Genomic DNA, 11632 nt, shown 5'->3' on the forward strand with positions numbered 1-11632 from the left:
GGCCAGGCCTTACTGAAGTTTGATGAAGTGCTGTTAACATAAGCAGGGAAGCCACCCCCTTTCCTCCTTGGTACTGGTTTTATAGTCAGGGTTTCTAAACTCCCAGCTTCCTGTTGACAGGGCTTTTCTGAATCTCTCAATGCACAGAGGCAAAGATTCATACAACTACACACATTAGATACAGGAACCCAGTAATTCTCCAAGTTTGACACATGACTAATTTGTAACTGGCCTGGATGGTAATGGAACTTACGCTGATACTGAAATGGGAGACTCGGAGCTCCCCACCCATATAGGAAAAATTATTACCAAACAGCAACGGCGGCAGCGTTTAAACCTGGGATGCTCTGCTCCAGGGAATGGGATAGTAAGGGGAGGAAGGGGGTGGGCAAGAACAGAAGGACAAGAAGGACAATCATGAGGACAACAACAGTGGCAGTCGCTGTGGTCAGCTCTGCACCCTGGAATTCTCTTTCTTCCCTATCAGCAGGACCATCTCCCAATATCCTCTGCTTCTGACCTGTGTTCATGCACTGTGTTCTTTCACCTGACCACTAACAGTAATCCAACCACTTCATGCTACTCAACAAAAGAGGCTTGTCTGTCCCAAGGGAGGACGAAATGCTAGTTAGTGACCTTATGAACAGATTGAGGTCCTACAGGAGTTTTAAAAGATAATAATGATGCCAGACTGTGTTTTCTTATGTTCTCTTTAGAGCAGATGTGAGATGTCTCTCACACTCTTCTCCGTAGACAGCTTTCGTGAATGAAGTCTAGAGAAGGTATCCACTGCTCAGTTTATTTAAAGAACTTTTTTTTTTTTAATTTTTGTACTTAAAACTTCAGTGTGTTGGGGTTAGAGGAACCAAATACCGCATATTAATATCATTTTTGTTCACAGATCTAATTTCATCTTCTGAACATATTCTATGAGGATTGGGGGCGATTCAGAACTGTAAACTAGCTATTGGCATTGATTGATGAACTCCAGTGGACGCAGCCCTGGCTAGCTTGTCATTTACATCCGTGCCTTTGAATGAAAGTTTAGAGGGCACATTGATTTAATTTGTGGATGACAGGACTCTGGAAAGGATAGAAAAGGCATTGACTGATAGAATTAGGTTCTGAGAAGCTTTTGACAGGCTCTAGCTATGGGACAATCTAACACGATGAAATTTAACAGCAGTGGATAGAAGACCATGCGCCTATCCCACTACTGGGTGTCCACCCTAAGGGAAAGAAATCAGCATAACAAAGAGACACCTGCTGTCCTATATGTAATATTCCTCTGTTCACAGTAGCGGAGATACACAAACAACCAAAGTGTCTGTGGACAGATGACTGCATAAAGAAAAGTGTAAGAACACACACAATTACACACACACACACACACACACACACACACACTGAATATTATTCCATGACAAAGAGCATGAAATTCTGCCATCTGCCATAATATGGATAAATTAAAGGATACTGTGTGAAGCAAAATCTATGTATGGAAAAACAGCATACACTTTTATTCTGGAAAGTGGACTTCAGAAAAATAGAACATAAAATAATGGCCAACAGAGGCAGGGTCAGAAGGGCTGAGAGAGAGAGAGTGGAAAGAGGACTCAGATACCAAAAATAGTTACTAGGAGGAATAAAGTCTAGTCTTTTATAGCATAATAGACAGTACCGTATGGAATAGTTCACAGTAAGATATTATCTATTTGCTATAAAGAAGTAGAAGAAGAATTAAAATTTTCCCAATACAGCCAGACAGTGGTGGCACATGCCATTAATCCCAGCACTCGGGAAGTAGAGACAGGCAGATCTCTGTGAGCTCGAGGCCAGCCTGGACAATAAAGCAAGTTCTAGGACAGGCTCCAAAGCTACAGAGAAACTCTGTCTCAAAAAACAAACAAACAAAAAATCCCAATACAAAGAATTCATAAACGTTTAAAGGGATGGAAATGTGAATTTCCATGGTTTGATCATATATATCCTGTATGTATATGGAGATATAGATATATCCATATATGTGTACAATTATTATGCATCCATTTATACAAAGCAGAGACTCCTAGTATATCCATGCAAATACCTGGGTGCCTCTAGGGGTGATCTTCTATGGTTGAGCAGCAACAGATCTGTAGAAGATTCTAGGAGTTTGAGTGAAAGCTGATTTAGTGAGTCTTAGGAGGACACGAACCCCCATGGGATTAACTTAGTTTAACCCTAACACTAGCTCTTCCTGTGATAAAAAGTTCCAACAGAAAGCAACCTGGGGATGAAAGGGTTTATTTGGCCTACACATCCAAGGTGCAGTCCACCTTTGAAGGAAGCCAGGGCAGGAATTCAAGGCAGGAACCTGGAGGATAATGAAACATGAGCAGGGGCCAGAGTCACAGGGAAGGGCTGCTTGTAGTAATAATGCGGCAGGGCTGCATCCCCATCACCCCAGCAGCCTGGCTAGCTTATGCCCGAAATAACAACACACAAACTGTATTCATTTAAACACTGCTTGGCCCATTTCTATCTAGCCTCTTCTAGGCTAATTCTCACATATTAATTTAGCCCATTTCTAATCATCTGTGTATAGCACCCCAAGGTGCACTTACCGGGAAGATTCTAGCCTACGTCCATCCTGGGTCGGAGCTGAATTGCGTCTGCCTCAGAGAGCAGAGCTCTCGCATCCGCCCTGGAGATGGGAGCATGTCGTCTCTGCTCCAGAGAGCAGAGCTGTCGTCCGAGCTCACTTCCTCTTCCTCCCAGCATTCTGTTCTGTTTACTCCTCCCACCTACGTTTTAACCTATGAGGGCCAGCCAAGCAGTTTCTTTATTTTTTTAACCAATGACCTTCCTCTATCAGCTGCTCGCTGGCTTGCTCTGCATGGCTTGCCCTCCTTGCTTTTTTCTACACCACCTAGGACTATCTGTCCTGCAGTGTCACTACCCACTGTGTGCTAGGCCCTCCCACAGCAATCATTAATCAAGAAAACGCCCCACAGACTCCTTTCTAGGCCGAACTGATAGAGGCACTTTCTCAAATGTGGGTTCCCCCTCCCAAGATGACCTTAGCTTTTGTCAAGTTGACAGAAACTAATTGGCAAAGGGCCCTGGGTTACCGAAATAGAGTAAAAACAGCACTCAGTTACCTTGGTGGTGGTGAGGGTGGGAGGAGCCAGGAAGGAAGGGGTCAAAACTGAAGTCCATCCTAGGGAGTTTCCCCTCATTTAACTCAGCGTGGCCTCCAGCACCTTCCTGAGCTGCGAGAAAACTCTGAGACATCTGCTGTCTGGCAACACTTTTTAAAAAAATATATTCGCATGCATTTGGTAGGCTAAGCCGGAGATTTTAGCATAGGAGCATTGGAGTAACATTAAAGGGCCATTAAGGGAAAACCCGTCAGCAAGGGAATAGATTCTCTGGCTTGAGTGGCTGTCTCCCACTCCTGTTGGATAGAGCCACTGACCTGGCTAAGGGAGCACCCACAGGAAAGGCAAAACCACTCTCAGGAACGTGCATTGATCTTAGCAATACTTGAGAAATAGGCGGAACTTAATAAAGCACTGGTTCTCTTCAGTCCCGGGATAGCTGCTCCACCGGGATACAGTCTCCAGAGGCTCGGCAGCCCTGGTGTGTCACTGGGTCTCTCCCTCTCCCTCTCGCTCTCGCTCTTTCAATGTGCTGTTGTTTCAGACGCTGGGCAGAACCTAAGTGTGCTTGTTCTGGTCCTTGAATTTCCTTGCTCTTTCCCTAAGGCCCCTCTCTCCATCACATGCAGGCCTCATGTTGTGCACCCCAGCAGAGGGCCCTTTCCAGCTTTCCTGCATTCCCTTCCTCCAGGCATCTGCTGAGATTTACAGATTACCTGCCTTGGAGGTTTTCTTTAAAACTCCAATAAAATTTCCCTTTCACTTGAGTCCATTCCTAAATTATTTTATTAACCAGACTAAGAAATCTAAGAGGAGGCCATGGCTGCTCTGCATCAGCAGCATTTTCCTTCAGAGCTGGATGGCAAGGTGGTCGTTGTTTCTCTGTGTGCTGTAATTACTGTTGAGAAGCCCAGTTACACTCTTTTTTGTTTGTTTGTTTAATAGTTTATTTTAAGAACTTCTCACATAAATACCGCATCTCCATCACTCCCACCTTCCAACCCATCCCATTTGTCTCCTCCCGAATTCATGATTTCCTCTTTATTATTGTTATATCCTACTATTGTTAATGAACACACACACACACACTACCGAGCCCATTTAGCTTTGTTCATATGTAGATGTGTCCAAGACTGAACACCTTAAAATGTCTGTAGAAGTTGGAACGGCTTGAAGGCAGTCCAAACTGCTGCTTGACTGATAGTCCTGTGTTCAAGACAATCAGGGCACCAGGAGAGGGTCAAATAGTCATCAACTAGGGAGTCAAGTCACCCTAGCCCCTCTCTTTAAATGGCGTCTTCTGTAGAGGATTCAGCAGCAGTGTTAGGGGCCATGGTTGTGGTCCAGGTTGCAGGGCTCTTGGGGGATAAAGCTGAAGGTAAGGAGTGGATCCCTATCACAAAGCTGGGCTGCCTGGTCAAGATCATGAAGAAGTACCTGTTCTCCTTGCTTGTTAAGGAGTCTGAGATTACTGGCTTTTTCCTGTCCGCATCCCTAAAGGACATCCTTAAAGATCCTGCCAGTGTAGAAGCAGACTTGGCTGGCTACCCGAAACACCCGTGTTTGTCACTATAGGGAACTAAAATGATTTTGGTGGCTTTGTGAAATGCTCCAAGGAGGTAGCCACTGCCATTCCTGGGGCTATCGTCCTGGCCAAGCTTTCTGTCATCTCTGTTGGAAAGGCTGGCTACTGGGGAACAAGATTGGCAAGCTCCCATTGTTTATGCAAGGTGACAGGCCACTGTGGCTCTGTGTTGGTGTGTCTTATCCCTGCCCCCAGAGGCACTGGCATTGTCTCTGCTCCTATGCCCAAGAAGTTACTGACAATGACTGGTATTGGTGACTGCTACACATCAGCCAGGGGTTGCCTTGTCACCCTGGGCAACTCTGTCAAGGTCACCTTTGATGCCATCTTCAAGACCTGTAGCTACCTAACCCTGGGCCTCTGGAAACAGACTGTGTTTACTAAGTCTCAGGGATTCACTGGCCATCTGAGAAAAACCAGTCTCTGTTCAGAGGGCCCAGGTTCTACTCCAACTGTGGCCGCCACATAAGTGTGTGTGTGTGTATTTTATAAAAATATATGTATTAAAGTGATTATAGCCTGTTTTTTTTTAAAAAAAGGGAAAAAAGAGTGCTTGCAACAAAGGCTTAACATTAACATCAAGTGATTTAACATTATTTAATAGTGCTTATTCCTGAGAGTAATTTAAATAAACACATGATAAGAAAAAGCTTCAAATGAAAACGTCTTTAACAAGTGCAAACCTTGCAGAAAATGCACCACGAATGAACATTTGAGCATTTTTTAGGCTCTCTGCCTTTCCTCCAGGAGAAAGCACTTCAGGGAGAGATAGGGTCCTCGTTCTGTCTCAGAGGTACATGAGTCTAAGCAGAGAGACAGGTGATTTGGTGTCAGGAGATTAGGTAAGAGGAAAATGTCTTTAAATCCTGTTTTTATCTCTAAGGCTTCATCGTTTCCTTGCTTTCATTTTTCAAATCTGGTCACTCTTGAAGAGAAAGTTAATTAACAGAATATGCAAATTAAATAGCAGCTATCATACTAATTAACGTTTTCATATCACCAGCTAGTCCATTTCTGAACATGTGTAAATCAAGACATCAGTGTCTTTGCAGCTGCCGGAATGTCACACCGGAAAATTGATTATGTTGCTATCAAAACAGAAGAGAGCAGTGTGGCAACGGTGGCCTCTGGAGCCTGCTCAGCTTTCTGCATGAGGACAGGTCAGTAGAACATGGACAAGCCTGGAGGACAGAGCAACGGAGGGACAGGGTGGCGGCATGCACTGCAGCACCAGATGATGGCTTCTTCCCTTACTTCTGTCCCCTCTAACTTCTAGGGCTCTTTGAGGGTCATGCCACCAGGTTGGATGTTGCAAGACTTTGCTGACAGAGAGTCTGCTGGACTCATCCAGAAGCGTCCCCAGAGGCCACATGATGAGGTGGTTCATAATTTTTAGAGAAGGGGATTTTGTCAGTAAAGGAATTGCTGAGTTACCGACAAGAGTTCCTAGGCATCTCCCAGATATGCCTTGCACAGCACCAGCTGACATGCACCTGAATTTATGGGGTCATAATGGCTCTCTGCCCCTTTCATGTGGAAACAAAGCATCAAGAATTCTGCAGAATCATAAAAGAAAGCCAGAGACTCGAGAAAAACTCTCCAATGTCCATTCACGGTACATTTCTGTGTGGTCTGTGCTTGTCAAAGGCTTTCCTTTAGAAGTGTTTGCTATCGTAGGTTTACTTGAATGGGATAGAATCATCATTTTTTAACAATAAAATAAGAAATTAGGTAGATAGGTGGACTTTAAGTTCTTTTCAAGTTCTTTTCTGGCTTGAGAGTAGTATTTTAGTTATTTGTAATGTTTAAGATAGAGGGACTAGGGAGGTAGAGAGCCCTTGCTTAGCCTGCATGATGCCTTAGGTTTGATCCTCAGTAGCACACACACACACACACACACACACACACACACACACACACCCATCAACAGTATTGCCATATGAGTTTGTTTATAAGACAATCAGAATTAGCTTCATTAAAAAACAATAATAGAGTATTGGCTTAGCCAGATTCTGATCAGTTTCCAATTGAATTAGTTCAAGAGACTTCACCTAGGGATTAGTTCTGTAGGTGTGCCTAGAAGAGGCAAACCACCAACGGAAGCTGCAATACCTGGAGGTCAGCAGCAGTGGGAAACCTTCTCTCCCTAGGTTTGGAAGGCCAGGGCAGCCCAGGGAGGCTGGACCCTGGAGGAGGCTCCCCTAACGTCCTAGAGCTATTATCAGAAAGACAGACAAGTAGCATCCTTCCCCCCATGCCCTGGGTAAGGCATATGAGACAGTCACATTCAAGTCCTGCAGTGCAGGCTCTCATGGGAAAAGAAAGGCCTTCTATTTTTCTGTGAATGAGTTGTTTTCTTTCAATCAAATCCCAGCTCTCACCACTGGAGGGTGTCAAGATAGGGCACCGCGCTGGCTGAGCAAGGCCTGCTGGCACTTGACTCCTGAGAGGCACAGAAATGAGTTGCACTCAGGAGGAAGGGGACTTGTCTCCACGCCTGCAGGAGTAATAGAGAATAACAGCAGTGTTGTCTTCCCGGGTCAGGGCAGCAATCTCTGGAGGGCTCTCTCCAGACCCTTTTGTTGGCATTGTTGTCGAGGACCTATTTGATAAAGGAAGAAAACAAGCTGTTAGTGGTTATTCACACACAAAAGCAAGGTTGGTATTTTTCTGACCGTCTTCAATTTCATATTTCAGTTAAATGAGACTATTGGAACTAGTTCCCTGGGAGGAAAGAGGGGAAAGGAGGCATCTCCTCTGCTTCTTCCCGAGTCCGTTTGTTCACTGTGGATGCTTGGAATATTGAAGGCCACACTGAGGTTTTGTTCCTCCAGCCAGCAGGGCTCAGCTTTACAGACAGAAAGGGTCAAAGGGGAAGCAAATCTTAGAAAGGGTCATGCAAGCCTTTTTCTACACACTTGATATACTTATTTTTTAATAAACATTTAATTTTGTGAGAGGAATGGGACCCAGACAGACTCAGGTCAGTGTTTTCCCATGTTGAACCATGTGACTGCACACATCTTTCCTGCTTGCCACTGACCCAGAGCCCAAATCTCCAGGGGTGAGTGAGTGCATGAGGAGCCCCAGGAGTCCTGCCAGGCCCCCTGAGTGGGCAATGCATTCTGGGATCTGGTTGGTGTGAAGTGAGTCCTCAGAGAATGCCAAAAGCTTTCCCTACATACAGTTAGCTCCCTAGCTCCACGAATAATTCCAATACGGAGATAGCTCAGACAGGAGGAGCTAGAGCAAAGCTCTTTCGTATGAAATCAGCTTCAATGCAGAAATGGTTGCAGCTGTGGTGGCAACAGCCGCGAAGAGCACAGTTGGAACCTGTAGGCACTAATCTGTACCAGGACCTTTTGTGTGCATTAAGGAAGCTCCCTTACTATGGCCACAGTCTGATGAAGAGAGCATTGCTGTTGTTCCATTCAGATGAAGAAAGGTATAGGCCTCAGTTCAAATGCACATATAGGTATATGGTGTGTGTGTGTGTGTTAAAGAAACAGTGAGCTGATTAGTTATTCAAGTGCTTGCTTAGCATATGGGCAGCCCAAGGTTCTACCCCCACCACAGCACAAATGGGCAAGGTGGCACAGGATTGCCATCCCAGCTCTTGGGAGGTGAAAGCCAGAGAAACAGAAGTTCAAGGTTCAGCCAGGGATGCTGAGATCCTGTTTTACAAAGAGAGGAGGAGGAGGATAGAAAATGTACTTTTGCATGTAAATGAAAAGTCAGGACTAGAGGTCACCAGCCAGAACAAAGCTTGTAAGGAAACTGTAGTTTTCCTCTTGCAATTCAACTGAAATGCTCTGTCTCTCCTATTTTTTTTTTTAAAAAAATTGTAAAAATAAAAATTAAAAAACAAAGAGAGAGAGAGTGATTGGTAGGACTTCCATGGACCAGGGGACTCCTAGGTGCTGCTGGTTGAGGATTGGCCACCACTGTGGCTTGTAAGGGAGTGAGAACGGGTTTCGGTACAGGAGATGGTGGGATTAAAAATGAAAAGGCTGTGTGTGCTTGTGACTGGGAGAGTATTTATTAAGACTGTCTGGGTGGCAAAAAAAAGGGAATAGATATAGATTTTAGCCTTTCTTGGTTTGTTTAAAGGTGATATATAACTCTTGCTGGGTAAACCACTGCCCTCGAGCTCTTTAGGCCAGAGTCACACTCTGCTTGACAACTATAGCATCCTGACTGGAGCCAGGTATAAGTGGACGCTGGTGGTGTTGGTTGTTTTACTCGTTTGACTCTTTTGTTCCACCACCCAGTCCCCAGCATAAATCACAGAGGCATATTCTCACTTATAAACGCCTAGCCTTAGCTTGGCTTGTTTTTAGCCAGCTTTCTTAAATTATCCCATCTACCTTTTGCCTCTGGGCCTTTTCCTTTTCTTCTGTATTTCTTACTTTTCCTCTTACTCCATGGCTGCCCGTGTGACTGAGTGGCTGATCCCTCGCTCCTTGATATTTTGTTTTTCCTTCCTCCCAGATTTGTCCTATTCATTCTCTCTGCCTGCCAGCCCCACCTTTCCTTTCTCCTGCCTCACTATTGGCGGTTCAGCTCTCTATTAGACCATTAGGTGTTTTAAACAGGCAAAGTAGCACAGCTTCATACATAAACAAAAGCAACACATGTTTACATCACTAGACAAACGTTCTACAGCACAAACAATGGTAACATAATAATGTAACAATGCAAATATTATATAATAATGTAACAAATGTGGAATATCATTCTACAGCAGCTGTGGAGGTAGTTGTTGACACAGAGAATGACTTGTAATTCCCAATGACAGCAGGCTCCCAAGACAGGTTCCTGGTGGCCATGTGGCCGGAATCATGCCACTTCTCTCTCTGGTTTGTTTGAGCATGCTGGTTAGAGCCACTATCGGATCCCGTACGATGAGAAAAGGGTCTCCTCCTTGATGTGACACCGGGTGCAGCCAGAACATCAAAAGCTGTGCCCTTCGCTCTGCTGCAGCTATTCAAGCCTGCTGGGAGGTGTGAGTAGACCAAGAAACAGAAAGGCGGCTGCTAGCGCAATCCACCCCTTTGTTGAGCTCCTCAAATGATGCTATTAGGTATGGAACATTATTTAGAAATTGTTAAAATCCATAATTTGGGGCCCTTGATTATATTAGCTGTTCCATAATTTGTATTATGCATTTGTTTTGTTCATGTGCAAGCTTTTCAGACCTTGGGAAGTCATAAAGAACAAAGCGCTAAGCATCCTTGTCCCGTATGTGAAGGCTGTGAAATGCACTTCTGGCTTGGACAGATAAGCCAGGCAATTTAAGTTATATTGAATGAAGTCACTTTTTAATAGAGCTTTAATTTCAGCCAAGTTGGAACGGGATGATAGGATGAAATTCAAAGTCCTTAGCAATTTCTTTTTAGGACATGATTTTCCAGATTTGGGCTGGGAAGCAACACATGACAATCTATTATAATAGACGAGTGCTGGGGGCTAAAATAGAACCTTGCCATTGACATCCTCAGGCCTGCTCTCCAGTTTTCACCTCATTTCCTCATCTTCTAATTCTGCCCAGCTCTTATAAAACCTGTGACAAAAGCAGTGAATTCATTGGTAAGCTGCAAATAGAAGAAACTATATATGCAGATAATAAGCACACCCTCGGCTAACTAGCCCCAAATAAACCCACTAGTGTCCCCACTGCCTACATCAAAACAGAACCATAGCTAGTGCCAAGGAGACTCCTTTCACCTGCTCCCAATGGCATCTGCCTCTCCCGTGCCCACAGATAGCCACCATATTGACTTGTAGTGCCAAGGAATATTTTCCTTGACTTTGAGCATGATTCTGTTTATCCATGGGGTCATGTTTATCCATGCAGGTCGTCCCTTCCCTTGGGATCGTCATGGGTCCTCTGCTGTGAAAACTTCCATGTCTCAGGTTTCCTCTTCTGTTGGCCATGCATTTGGAGTGAAATGACTGGGTCACAGTGTGTGTGTGTGTCCAATGTAACTACATGATGTCAAGCAATGTTACAAAAAGGTTTTCACGCTTTATTGGAAGCATACCGCAGCCCCAGAGTGTCACATTTTTGTTAAGGTGTGATTTTGTCTAAGCTATTTGGGTTAAGTCCATTCTAGTATTTGGGGGGAATTTAGTTTCATTTGCTCTGGTAGTTTTGAAATCTAGCACCATTGACTGTTAATTTGCAGGCACTGGGGCCTTTCACCATCTTACTATTGAATCCTTTGCCAGCCCCGGTGCCAGAGGAATCTTTATGCTTTAGATAAATCACGTGTTGCCTGGGATCTCCCTCACACCCCACACTCAGCGCTCTCTTCGTTGTCTTTCAGGATAAACTAGTACTCCTGAAGCTCATTTTATCAGGATTTTCTCTTCTGTGCTTCTGTGCTTTCAAATCTTTGGCTATTCAAAGTCTCAGGAAATCCTTTCCAGGGTCAGCCAGCACCAGCCCTGCTGTACCATTCACGCTCAGACACAAAACGCTACCGGGAACTCACCCGGTAGGGTGCTTTGAGAGAGGATTTTGCAAGATCTATCAGGGTTTGGAGGTGCCACAGTGAGGTGGAAACTTACTTCCTGTTGCTTATGAGAAGAGATATTAGAGGCAGATTTAAAGCACCCCCCCCCCATTTGACTGAGACAGGGTTTTGCTATATAGCCACTTAGGTCTCCAACTCATACACCCTAGGCTGGTCTTGAACTTAATGATCCTGAGATTACAAATGTCTGCTATCAAGCCCAGCGGGAAATACTTAAAATCATGTAATACTCACATGTGCCCATGAAATGAAAAGTATGTAAGCAGTAAGGTTTGCGCACGGGCTCTGCTCAGTCCTCTCTTTCCGACTCTGGGATGCCCTGTCTTGCTTTCTGCCTGGAAGGCTGGCCTGCGTGGACTATGGGG

General features: G+C 44.7%; 1 pseudogene; it reads left to right on the forward strand.

Moving 5' to 3' along the window:
* The first annotated feature begins 4475 nt into the window (after positions 1-4475).
* Positions 4476-5197, forward strand: LOC101986524 (annotated as a pseudogene).
* The last annotated feature ends 6435 nt before the right edge of the window (positions 5198-11632 follow it).

This window comes from Microtus ochrogaster, unplaced genomic scaffold (genome assembly GCF_000317375.1).
Source record: "Microtus ochrogaster isolate Prairie Vole_2 unplaced genomic scaffold, MicOch1.0 UNK11, whole genome shotgun sequence".
In the NCBI taxonomy this organism is placed as follows: domain Eukaryota; kingdom Metazoa; phylum Chordata; class Mammalia; order Rodentia; family Cricetidae; genus Microtus; species Microtus ochrogaster.